Here is a 13,764-nt window from a genome sequence, read left to right as displayed (position 1 = left end):
AGTCCTTAATTTCAGATGTGGAGAAATACTTCAGGACTGTAGTTAAAGTTAATTTTCCAAATTCATCAGTGAAGTGTTGGAACCAGTGCTACATGAAAAGTTATCATCACGGATGCCTTTTTCCCTCACAAAAGTTATGGCCTTCTGCCTTTATGTAGCCATTCAGCGACCATCTGCCAGTTACGAACTTTGGCTCTGAATGTTGTTCATTTTGATCATCACCCTCTATAGATATATAATATTTTCGAAACCAGAAGAACCATAAAGTAAATGTGTCAATTATCATTCTGACTGGGGGCTGGGGCGGAGGAGGTAGACTGCTTGTCACGCAAAATTGTTTGTGATTTATTAAAGTAGCCATTTCAAAATAATGAAAGGTGACATGATTTTGTGGGGACCTTCTGCAGATACGTTAAGCTCATCGTTTGCTGGTTTTTAAACTCTCAATAACTCTTCCCCCCCCAAACTGTGGTCCAAACCCTTCCCATGCCAGCTCAAAAGAGCTTTGAATGAGATGTATCAGCAGTTATACTAGAGAGGGGAGTCACGAAACCTGGCATTCATAAAACATTGCATAAAAAATAAACCTATGCTGGCATCTCAGTTATTTCTCTGTGCAGTTTTGAAACTAAAAACATGAATATGACCAACAGCTCAAACTGCACTGATTGCAGATCTGTAGATCAGTTTATTTCTGGTCCACGTCTTCACCTTTAAGTCCATTCAGTCTTGTTTCTGTGAGAACCTGCATTAGACAACAAAATATGCACTGGGATCCTATTGAGAACAACAAAGGAACATAAGATCTGTCTTTGGCAAGTGTGCTGAAAGATGGAGCAGAGGATGTATTTAACACATGGTTTGCTTGTTTGGGTCACTGGGAGTTTTCTGGCTTCTACATATAATATATATTTCTTAAAACCCATTTGTTTGGGGGGCGGGTTTTAATTAAAACTTTTTGGATGCCATTCACACACACCCAAGCCTAGAAGCCATAAAACTATGCTACCTCAAGAGGCTTCAGGAGGCTCAAGGAAATTCATCGCATAGTGACATAATATTATTATTAATAATAATAATAATAATAATAATAATAATAATAATAATAATTTATTTATACCCCGCCCATCTGGCTGAGTTTCCCTAGCCACTCTGGGTGGCTCCCAATCAAGTGTTTAAAACAATACAGCATTAAATATTAAAAACTTACCTAAACAGGGCTGCCTTCAGATGTCTTTTAAAAATAAGATAGCTGCTTATTTCCTTGACATCTGAAGGGAGGGCGTTCCACAGGGCGTGTGCCACTACCAAGAAGGCCCTCTGTCTGGTTCCCTGTAACATTACTTCTCGCAATGAGGGAACCACCAGAAGGCCCTCTGCGCTGGATGTCAGTGTCTGGGCTGTATGATGGGGGTGGAGACGCTCCTGCAGGTATACAGGTATACATCATGTCCAACTTCAGAATCATGTAACACGAAACATGATGAAAGAGAGAGAAGGGGCTGTTGTGTCTCTAACCAGCAACATCTATTTCTGACCTAAAATTTTGTCTTAAAGCATTACAATGTGGAGCATCATATATATAATTTGCTACAGTTAATTAGCACAATGTATGGATTTCATCTGAATGAATGCAATGCTTTAAATTCCAAGACTGAAACCATATAACTCTGTGCAACCCTTGCCCCTTTATTATAAAGAGACGTCAAAACCGGAATGGAAGATAGCACCTAAACATGACCCACAATACTCTGCTATCAAGTCGATAGAAAATTTTACTTCAGAAGAGAAAGTCTTAATGCATCAAGATTGGACTTTGCCAACCATGGTCCTAGCAGAAATCTTGGAAAGGCTAGACTTATTGAGAAGCTTAAATTGTGAAAACAGAAATTAAGGTAAAGGTAAAGGGACCCCTGACCATTAGGTCCAGTCGTGACCGACTCTGGGGCTGCGGCGCTCATCTCGCTTTATTGGCCGAGGGAGTCGGCGTACAGCTTCCGGGTCATGTGGCCAGCATGACTAAGCTGCTTCTGGTGAACCAGAGCAGTGCACGGAAACGCCGTTTACCTTCCCGCCAGAGCGGTACCTATTTATCTACTTGCACTTTGACGTACTTTCGAACTGCTAGGTTGGCAGGAGCAGGGACCGAGCAACGGGAGCTCACCCCGTCACGGAGATTCAAACCGCTGATCTTCTGATCGGCAAGTCCTAGGCTCTGTGGTTTAACCCACAGCGCCTCCCATGTCCCTCAAAACAGAAATTAGTGGGGCATAAATTGTGCAACACAGAAGAAGCGATGGGCTTAAAATTACAATTAAAGGAATTTAAGTCACAAGTGATAGAGGAGATAAAAATTGGAAAAATGACCCTGCACAGCAACGGGTTATTGTAGAGATGAATCTTTTGTCAAATAAAAATGTGCAAAGTAAAAAAGAGGAAAACTTACTCCCTCCTACAATAAAAACAATTCCTAAGACGACAAATCCTGGGCTCTGGACATAAATGATCGGGAAGAATTTGGATCAACACAAAAAGAAATTACTCCAGTGGCCAATTTAGAAAGGAAAGGCCCAGTGATTGCAAATGTGAGTATAATATGTCCACTGATTAAAACCACTGAATATCCAGATACTACCTCAAGTAGTCAGAATGAATGCATTTTGCTAATCTCTCCTCTATCCTTGAAATCCAAAGTTGGCAGCTTATTTGTGCTGAGAAATACGTTGGTTACTGGTGAATGCGTTTCTATTCCGAGTAATTAAACAGAGTTTCTGGAAGCTGCCTCAGAGAAATGGAAGCGCGGTTGTTTTACTCTGAGAACTTGGTTAAACTTCATTGTGTTCCAGGAAAGAAACCGGTTTTTAAAAGTTTTCACCAGGAGCAGAAAAGTCACTTGTAATTATGGAAGCATTGCTCTGATCTGCTATCTCTTTCACTTCACCCAACACCTACGCATGGCTTTCTATAGAGAAGGCATAAAAGCGTTGTCAGCAGCAGACTTACAAAACCATGAGTCAAACCCACCCACGTAGTGATTTTCTTGCTAAAAAGTTCTCATAATTTTATTTACTTGCAATTTTGGACAGTCCTTCCCGTTTATTTCTCACAGTTAGGTAGTATTTTGTTTTTTTTTGGGGGGGGTATTCCATCAGCGGGCACAGCATTCTACAGAAGAGCATTTGTGTATTCTCAGTTGAATCTTGACTGCTGATTCATGCTTTACCTAACAGGTGCTGGTAGGGGACATAGCATGTCTATTTAAAACATTATATGCTATATACTGCTAAGGTTCTGAAATATAGGCTTACAGCAGACTTTCTGCTAGTCAAAGGGCATAACCTACTAGAACTCTAAAATACAAAGTTTCTCATTGTCCAGCAATGGAGAGCCTCCCTGAATCCTGCCCTCTGAACATCTCTACCTGGCCCTTCAGACTCTCCCCATGTCACAACCCCTCACTGACCAGACTCTGCAGCCTTCAGGAGTGCTTTTGCCCAGCTGAAATGTATCCTGAACTGGGATGGTTCCTCTTGGTTGCCTGGAAGAGACTGGGAACAGTTATGGACCACAGGTATGAAGTTCACGGCATGTAATGCCTTAAGAGAGAATATTATGAAAATGATATACAGGTGGTACATGACACCAGTCAAGCTTGCAAAAATCTATCATTTGCCCGATAATAAATGTTGGAAATGTAAAGAGACTGAAGGTACATTCTTTCACCTTTGGTGGACGTGCCCAAAGATTAAGGCTTTCTGGGAGATGATCTATAATGAAATGAAAAAGGTATTTAAATATACCTTCCTGAAGAAACCAGAGGCCTTTCTCCTGGGCATGGTTGGCCAATTGGTGCCAAAGAAGGATAGAATTTTTTTTATGTATGCAACAACAGCAGCAAGAATACTTATAGTGAAGTATTGGAAGACACAAGATCTACCCACCCGGGAAGAATGGCAGATGAAAGTGATGGACTATATGGAACTGGCGGAAATGACTGGCAGAATCCGAGACCAGGGAGAAGAGTCGGTAGAAGAAGACTGGAAGAAATTTAAAGACTATCTACAGAAACATTGTAAAATTAAGGAATGTTAAAAGGATGTTGGAATGAAGTAATGTGGTTTTTGCAGTAATGTTATATAGGGTTAAGGAAGAATGGATTGTTAACAGGTCGGAATGTAAAGTTACAATATATTAAGATAAATTAATAAGATAAATACAAGAATGGAAAGGACTTGCTGAAATAATCAATTGAACTAGAATACAAAAAAGGGAGGTGCGAGGAGGTCAAGGAAATAAGTAAATGAAAGATAAGTTATGGAAAGATGGATTTCTTTTTAACTGTTTTTACTTTTTCTGTATTTTGTATTTTTTGTTTTTTCTTTTTCCTTATTTTTGTAAATTTTTTGAAACTTTAATAAATATTATTTTTTAAAAAGAGAGAGACTGGAGAAGGTGCATGCATGCTAACCTCTGGCTTTCACATGGTTGAAATGTAGCTTACTATACAAAGGCAAGAACCACAGCCATTGCGCCTTCCTCTCAAGGGTGGGCATTGTTATTATGGCACCCTGAGCAAGGACGAAATTTGGTGCCGCCTGCTGCAGCGGCTCCAGTGGTCTGTGCAGGAGGAGAAGTTCAAAGTGGTCTACTTGGAGGCAGCACTGGAGTGGTGGGGAGTGGGAGAGACAGACCCAGTCCAGCCCCTGTGCACCCAGGACACACAAGGAGATGCCATGGGGCCCCTCCAGCCCTGACACACTCGGGAAGCATGAGTTGGCATGGCTAAGACAGTGGGTTGATGTCCAACAACATCTGGAGGGCAGTGGTTAGCAACTCATGGGTTAGGGGTTGCACCAGCAAGCTACTGTGGCTCACAGAAGATTTCTAAAGGCTGTCATGCAAAGTGGTTATATTACTTCCCCTACCACCTCCTGTAATTTTTTAGGGGACCCTGCCCAATTTCTATGGCATTGATTCTGGTAGCGTTCAGAAGACCTCAGCTCTGCCATAAGTTCCAGAAAGGAGTCTGATGGCAAGGCAAAGCAAACTCCTCAGAACAAGGAGGTGCTGGTAGCCCTGGCTCTAAGGCCAGGGGCTTCCAGTGAAGGGAATCTTCTAGAATCCCCTACCTCCTCTCCATATTTTAAAGCATTTGCCCTCAGGGTCACAGCAGGTTGGGGGGCAGCAACAATATGGCTTGTGTTGTCCATGTGGTCCACTTCTAGGATGTCAACTAATACTAGACAATTAGGGCTTCTGCTACAGAGCTTCAGGATAATGCAAGCTCTACTATTTGCCTCATGATTCTGCCACCCAAATGGGACCTTTATCAAAAGTCTGTACATCTCACTCAAGTTCTTCAGATGTTGGCAGCCCAGCCTACCTCCTCCTCTTATAGTTGCTTGGAAAGGCACCCAACTATTTTCAGCATCAGAGATCCCAAAATCTGGACCAGTTCTTTGGAGACAGCCATCCTCTTTGGTGATCATGTTTAAAATGACTATGAGGGACAGGAAACTCTTTGTGGGACATTTGAGGTACAAAAAGAATTATCAACGTAAACAAAACTACTTCTTACTTAATAGAAAAGCAGCAAGCAATTAACATGCACAGTTTCACCTCACCCCAGCTGGTTACTCCCTCACGAGATTCGTTTTGTAGAAGCCAAACAATCTCATGAAGATGGCATTTGGTTGAAAACAAAATGTAATGTGTAGAGAAACTTGATTAGTACTGAAATAAAATCAATCAGATGAGACTTACTTTGGCATTTAAGGAATTGTTGTACACTGAGGGGGATAGCAATCAAATCTCTGTGCATTTTCCAGTTTCTTAAAACTATTCAACTGATGGATAATAAGCATTACAAGAACATTATATCTAGCATCAGTGGCGAGTAACAAACATCTGGGTGAGAGAGCTTACTTTTAGTTCAGCCCAATACTAGCAGCCCTGTTTAGGGAAGCTTTTAATATTTGATGAATTATTGTATTTTAATATTTTTTCAGAAGCCACCCAGAGCAGCTGGGGAAATCCAGCCAGATGAGTGGGGTATAAATAATAAATTATTATAATATTATTATGGCATTGGCTGAAAGGAGACAACAGAGCTGGAGAACCTGTAGCTCTCAAGATATTGTTGTGCTCCAATTCCCATCAGCCCCAGTTGGGGATGGGTGGCTATAATTCAATAGTTGCACATCTCCAAATTTTTCAATGGGTAGAAAAAATTGTATCCTATACAGTGGTACCTCAGTTTACAAAAGTAATCTATTTCTGAAGTCTGTTCTTAAAAATCCGTTTAAACTGAAATCCGTTTAAACCAAGGCACGCTTTCCCTAATGAGGCCTCCTGCCACCAGTGTCCTTCCACCGTTCAGCCTCCGTTCATAGACCAAGGTAAAGTTCGCAAACCAGAACACTACTTCCAGTTTTGCGGAGTTCTTAAACCAAATAGTTCATAAACAGGACTGTTCGTAAACCGAGGTACCACTGTAGTCTGTGAACAAATGCTGGCTCCCTCAGCCTGAAAGTGAGATGAGTGCCACAACCCCATAGTCGCCTTTGACTGGACTTAACAGTACAGAGGTCCTTTACCTTTACCTTACTATAGTAAGTGTGCATAGCAATGCATATATTAGTGAAAATAGCACACTGGGAAATTGCATTAAAATCTGTATATACGGGGAAAATTCAAAGTAAAACACAAACAAATCTTCATGAGGACTGGGAGGGAAGAGAGATATTTCCTTATTTATTTTATTAAGGAAACCCAACATCTGCTTGGCTGTGGAGGTGCTTCTCCAGAATTCAGTGGTGTGTCTGTCATTTTTACACCATTTTAAAATTTCCTGGTACTCTGGACAGGTTGGTCATTCTGCTGGCAAAGTCGCAGTGTGCATCTCCTGTCCTGGCATTAAGAAGAGTATACTGCAGGAATGCTGTTCCCAACCCCCAGCTCTATAAATTGCATTCATCGTAAGAGTGTAAAAGGAATTAATATTTTTATTGAAAGTAGTGCTGGTGAAATAGTAAGTTCTAGCCTTTGGCACCTGAGATTTATGCTCAAAACCTATGCCTGGTTATATCACAACAAAACTGAATTATGCATAAGCAGCAACTCGATTTCTCTATAGTGGATTGTTGTATATTCATTTCCAATAAATATAAGGACCACTAGATGTGTATGCATTGCCCCACTACCTTGTTTAACTGTTCTCTCCCCTGATAGTAATTTAAACTCTCCCCAGTGCCAACCTTTCCACAAAGAAAGTTGCATTTCTAATTTGCCATACAAAAGAAAACACTTATAACATCAAAATGGGTTGCAGTGCCTTGCTGACAATGATTTGGTGTCTAGGATATGTTATTTTTCTTCTCGTTTTTTGGTCAAAGGGACCCCTACACAAATGGAAGGAGAACAAGAGAATTGCTCTACATTTTTCAAAAATGCCTTTTCCCCATCAAATAACTCCATATCTAGGTATATCTAGGCACATCAAATGTGACTAAGGTAAAGGTAAAGGGACCCCTGACCATTAGGTCCAGCAGTGGCCGACTTTGGGGTTGCGGCACTCATCTCACTTTATTGGGCGAGGGAGCCGGCGTACAGCTTCCGGGTCATGTGGCGAACCAGAGCAGCGCATGGAAACGCCGTTTACATTCCCACCAGAGTGGTACCTATTTATCTACTTGCACTTTGACGTGCTTTCGAACTGCTAGGTTAGCAGGAGCTGGGACCAAGCAACAGGAGCTCACCCCGTTGCTGGGTTTCGAACCACCAACCTTCTGATCGGCAAGCCCTAGGCTCTGTGGTTTACACCACAGCACCACCCGTCAAATGTGACTATTGTGAGCTAATTGTGAGCACACTCAAGCCACAGATAAGTCACACATGCAAACATCATCAAATTGAGAGAGTTGCACATGTGCTTAGCTTTTCTCATTGGGTGTCAGGATGCTGTCAGGGGCTCCCGGCTGGTTTCTCACCATCCTTTTTTATTTTATGTTTACACAGAGATGCTATAGAACCCTGCCTCTTGGATAATGGCATTGTCCCGAGTGAATCTCCACACACACCCTCTCTCCCACTTCCTCATTCATCACCATCATCACCTCCTCTACATGTGCTGCTACGTGCCCGTTGTCTTTGAGCTCTTTGCTCTCCTACTTTTAAGGCTCGCCGGCTTTTGGAGATGATGGTTCTGGAACGACGAGTCAGCTGGGTGTTTTTCTGTCTGTCCCATGATTTCCCCTCACCTGCCTCTGAACTATGACCTCCCTCAACCCCCTGATGTAAATCTATACCGTCTTCCTCTTTCTCCTCCCTGGAAGGGTCAGGCTGGGAGGCGTCTCCACCATTCCTCCTCTGCCCAGTCCCTGACATTGGGAAGAGCAGGATTTCAAGTAACTGTTAGACTGAGGTCAACAGAACTTGGAAGCTGTGTATGATATGTGGAGGTGGTTTTGGGCAGGACTGAGGCAAAGGTCATGATTGTGCCCCCTCCCTATTCCATGTACACACATTAGCTAGGCTCACTGTTTAATCTTTACTTCAACACTGGTGACAGAATAATGTACTCTACTACACTCAAGACAGCAGATTAGTTGGGGGGAACAAGACAGGCTGTGAAGTACTAACAGGCCTGTTCTCAAACAGAGGGGAATGGCCAGAAGGCTTCAGAAGAACAGCCAAGAGGACTATTGTTCCTCCCCTCCCAAGATCTGCCCCCGAGACCATTATCACACCTTGTCCAACGGTAGGGTTGTTCCTGGTTTTCAGAGCGAATTTAAGAACCCTCCACTGAAGTCAGCTTCCAGTGTGGTGTAGTGGTTAAGAGCGGTAGACTCGTAATCTGGGGGACCTGGTTCACGTCTCCACTCCTCCACATGCAGCTGCTGGGTGACCTTGGGCCAGTCACACTTCTCTGACGTCTCTCAGCCCCACTCATCTCACAGTTTGTTGTGGGGGAGGAAGGGAAAGGAGAATGTTAGCTGCTTTGAGACTCCTTTGGGTAGAGATAAAGCGGGATATCAAATCCAAACTCTTCTTCTTCTTCTATTAGGTATATCTGTGAACTGATCCCCTATCCTTGTCTGCCTCTTGGTTCTCTTCTTGTCAAATGTTTGCTATATACATATAGCAAAACTTTTAGAGTGCAGGTGGAAGAAAACTCACTTCGACATAAGGCCTCCCCTTAGCTGAAAATGATATGCAGAATGTCATTTCCTGCTGGGAGATCATGGGGCTTGTAACACTCTGTAAGTCATTTCTAGCTAAGGAGAGGCCTGGCAAGGCTGCTCCTTAGCTAGAAACAGCAGGGGGAATGTAGTTTACATTCTAATAACAAGTGCCATGCTCTCTTGGCAGCCTGAAAGAACTGGCACAATCCAAAATTCTACCATCCCGTTCTCAGTCGTGGGTTGAATAGCTTTGTAGCAGGATCCTGTTCAGTTGCTGGGCCTGATTATCTTCTAAATTAGCATCGGTTTGGTTTAGTGTGGATTCAGCAATGTCAGCCGAGGTGCTCTTGCACTAGGGCAAGCTCAGCGAGAGATGAATAGCTTTGACAAGAAGACAAAGATGCCAAGAACCTGCTTGATGAAAGAATTGTTTGCAATTGCTACTGAAAAACTGCCATTCCGTGAAAATATCACCTGGGAAGGATGGCACTATTATATGAAATAGGCAGCCTTGATACATAAAAGCAGCCCTGAATGAAAAGGAAGCTAAGCCAAATTGTGTTGCTTAAGTACAGTGTGTGATAAAGATGGGCAGTAGGATACAAAGCATTCTTAATCAGAAGTAAATCAATGGAGCATACTCGCAAGAAAGTGTTCTTAGGATTGTAGCCTAAATGAGAATCTTATACCCACTGAGATGAAGGTCAGATGGAGAGACAGTAATCAAGGTGTTGGAGTGAAGGATTCAGTGGGGAACTAGATCATGTTTCCTCTCCTCACACAATACAGCATTTTGTTGTTGTTGCTGCTAGCAACTGTCTGTCTTGAGAGACAATGGAACGTGCCTTCAGGGGTGAGGTCAAATTATATTTATTTATTTATTTATACATACATACATACATACATACATACATACATACCCCTCCCATCTGGCTGGGCTTCCCCAGCCACTCTGGGCGGCTTCCAACAAAATATTAAAATACAGTAATCCATCAAACATTAAAAGCTTCCCTAAACAGGACTGCCTTCAGATGTCTTCTAAAAGTCTGGTAGTTGTTGTTCTCTTTGACATCTGGTGGGAGTGCGTTCCACAGGGCAGGTGCCACTACTGAGAAGGCCCTCTGCTGGTTCCCTGTAACCTCACTTCTCTCAGGGAAGGGACCACTAGAAGGCCCTCAACGCTGGACCTCAGTGTCCGGGCTGAACGATGGGGGTGGAGACGCTCCTTCAGGTATACTGGACCGAGGCCATTTAGGGCTTTAAAGGTCAGCACCAACACTTTGAATTGTGCTCAGAAACATACTGGGAGCCAGTGTAGGTCTTTCAAGACTGGTGTTATGTGGTCTCGGCAGCTGCTCCCAGTCACCAGTCTAGCTGCCTCATTCTGGATTAGCTGTAGTTTCTGGGTCACCTTCAAAGGTAGCCCCACATAGAGCGCATTGCAGTAGTCCAAGCGGGAGATAACTAGAGCATGCACCACTCTGGCAAGACAGTCTGGCAAGAAGTCAAACTGCTGCAATAGCAGCACGAAAGTTATCTCCCTTTGGCCTGGGCAGCGTGTATGAAGGTCCTGGGGCTGCCCTGACAACAAGATGGCCCTCTCAGCTTTTGGATGCAGTCCAAAAGAAAACTGAAGATTTCCTGCTGTTCTCATGAATCATCCACTTATCTCTACTTATCATAAGGTAAAAAGGTAAAGGACCCCTGGATGGTTAAGTCCAGTCAAAGGCGACTATGGGGTGAAGTGCTCATCTCGCTTTTCAGGCATGCTTCTGGTGCAACGGAACACCATGACGGGAACCAGAGCTCATGGAAATGCAATTTACCTTCCTGCCACAGTGGTACCTATTTATCTACTTGCACTGGCATGATTTCAAACTGCTCGGTTGGCAGAAGCTGGGACAGCAATGGAAGCTCACACCGTCGTGCAGATTCAAACCACCAGCCTTCCGATCAGCAAGCCCAAGAGGCTGGGTGGTTTAGACCACAGCGCCACCCACTCCCCTTATCATACAAAAAGGGGGTTAGTTTAAAACAAAGAAGAGGTGGTTCTTTTTTATCGAGAACCATAACAAAATCCACTATTGAGTCCTGCTCCTTTATCTAGCCCAGCATATTTCTTCTCACCATAGCCAACCAGATACTATGAAGTTCCCACATCAGGACATGAGCATGATATCATTCTCTGGCTCATATTCTCTCACAACTGGTATTCTGAGGGATGGTCTGGTGGTGGATAATATATCCTCATAACTAATAGCCATTGTTTGCCCTATCTTCTGTGAATTTGTCTAAGCAAGGAACATCGATCTCCCCCTCCACACCGGATCACTATCGGGTCGCAGATGCTTGGCCACAATGCTGCCCACCCAAAAAGGTGAGTGGTCCTGTCTTGTTGTTGTTGTTGTTGTTGTTGTTGTTGTTGTTGTTGTTGAGTCGTTCAGTCATGTCCGACTCTTCGTGACCCCATGGACCAGAGCACGCCAGGCACTCCTGCCAAAGTATTGGAGCCTCAGCTTCAGGATCTGTCCTTCCAATGAGCACTCAGGGCTGATTTCCTTCAGAATGGATACGTTTGATCTTCTTGCAGTCCATGGGACTCTCAAGAGTCTCCTCCAACACCATAATTCAAAAGCATCAATTCTTTGGCGATCAGCCTTCTTCATGGTCCAGCTCTCACTTCCATACATCACTACTGAGAAAACCATAGCTTTAACTATACGGACCTTTGTTGGCAAGGTGATGTCTCTGCTTTTTAAGATGCTGTCTAGGTTTGCCATTGCTTTTCTCCCAAGAAGCAGGTGTCTTTTAATTGTGTGGCTGCTGTCACCATCTGCAGTGATCATGGAGCCTAAGAAAGTAAAATCTCTCACTGCCTCCATTTCTTCCTCTTCTATTTGCCAGGAGGTGATGGGCCCAGTGGCCATGATCTTTGTTTTTTTGATGTTGAGCTTCAAACCATATTTTGTGCTCTCCTGTCTAATTCTCCTTAAAGCCATCCAGGTAGTCAGCTATCACCATCTCACAGGATAGTGATTGCCATCGTGAACTCTGTGTTGTGTGAAACTGTGAGCATCGCAGTGGGAAGATCTGAGTTGAAATCACAGTTCAGTCATAAAGCTTGCTGGGGGCCAACTGTTTTCTCTCAAACTTTTCCTGCTTCATGTAGTTGTGTGAATTAAAAATATAGAGCCACAACTAAAATTCCTGAGCCATTTAGAGGGGGAGGGAGAGATGTTTTTATAATAAATTTTAAAAAATTTATTGCTCTTCGTGAAGCCTAGCTTCAGACAACATATTGGCCAGTATTCACCAGTGAAATGAACCATTGGTCATTCGCTCTTATAAATGAGAATTGGGCATTTCATCACCAAAATGGCAGGTTAAAAAAAAAGTAGCTCAATGCTCCCCAGAAGGCTTTGTGCAGGAATGTTTTTGAAACGTGGGACTGGATTATTTCACCCATAGGGCAATTCACAGGTTCTAGGGGTTATTTAAGGACTCTCAAATCTCACCGCAAACACTACTTGCTCACCTGGTCAGTATCCAGACGAGCTGTAATTTGGCCTTATCAAAAACCTTTGGACTAATCCATACACTCTGCTTTATTATTATTTTCCCCTCAAAACGCCGTATCTCTTGCATCACTGCTCACTGCCTCCCTATACACTTTGTAATTCTTTTCTCCTGCTACCTCTGTTGCATCTGCAAAAGTCATAAAATCACAATATGCAGAATAGTTAGGATCAGTGCAATGTATGCATTTCCAGACCCAGCTTCTTCTGAAGAGTATTTCTTCAGAAGAAGAAGAAAGAAACAACCCCGCATACATTTCATTTAAAAAACATTCAAAGGGGATTGTGCAGGGAAGAAAATAAAAAATAATGAGGTAATAATAGCAGGTTTAGATGCTAGGAAACAGTTCCCCGTGGGCTCAGCTTGCCTCATTGTGTAGATTATATATGGCTTCATTATGAACAAAAAACAATTTACTGTAGAACTGTTTTCTGGAAGGCCATTTTATGCATCATATACCTTGCTGACAGTTTACAACCATTTTTAACCTGTATAAAATTAATTATATTTATAGGTGGTGCCCAGATGAACTGCAACATACTGAACAGTGTGTGTCATTTGCTTCCCCTATTCTTGCACACAATTTCCTGAAACAGACAGCTTCTCGACAGGGGCATAGGGGATGGATACTGCCTCACACCATTGGAATCCTCCGCAGATTCCTACTGGTGAACTAGCTGAGAATGTTTCATGCTTGTTATTCATCAGGGGGCAGCATCTATCTCTAGTAAGGTAAAGGGACCCCTGACCATTAGGCCCAGTCGTGGCCGACCCTGGGGTTGCGGCGCTCATCTCGCTTTATTGGCCGAGGGAGCCGGCGTACAGCTTCCGGGTCATGTGGCCAGCATGACTAAGCCGCTTCTGGCAAACCAGAGCAGCTCATGGAAATGCCGTTTACCTTCCCGCCGAAGCGGTACCTATTTATCTACTTGCACTTTGACGTGCTTTCAAACTGCTAGGTTGGCAGGGACCGAGCAATGGGAGCTCACCCCGTCACGGGGATTCG

The sequence above is a fragment of the Podarcis raffonei genome, chromosome 1 (genome assembly GCF_027172205.1).
Source record: "Podarcis raffonei isolate rPodRaf1 chromosome 1, rPodRaf1.pri, whole genome shotgun sequence".
Lineage (NCBI taxonomy): Eukaryota > Metazoa > Chordata > Lepidosauria > Squamata > Lacertidae > Podarcis > Podarcis raffonei.
This window is presented reverse-complemented; position numbering follows the sequence as displayed.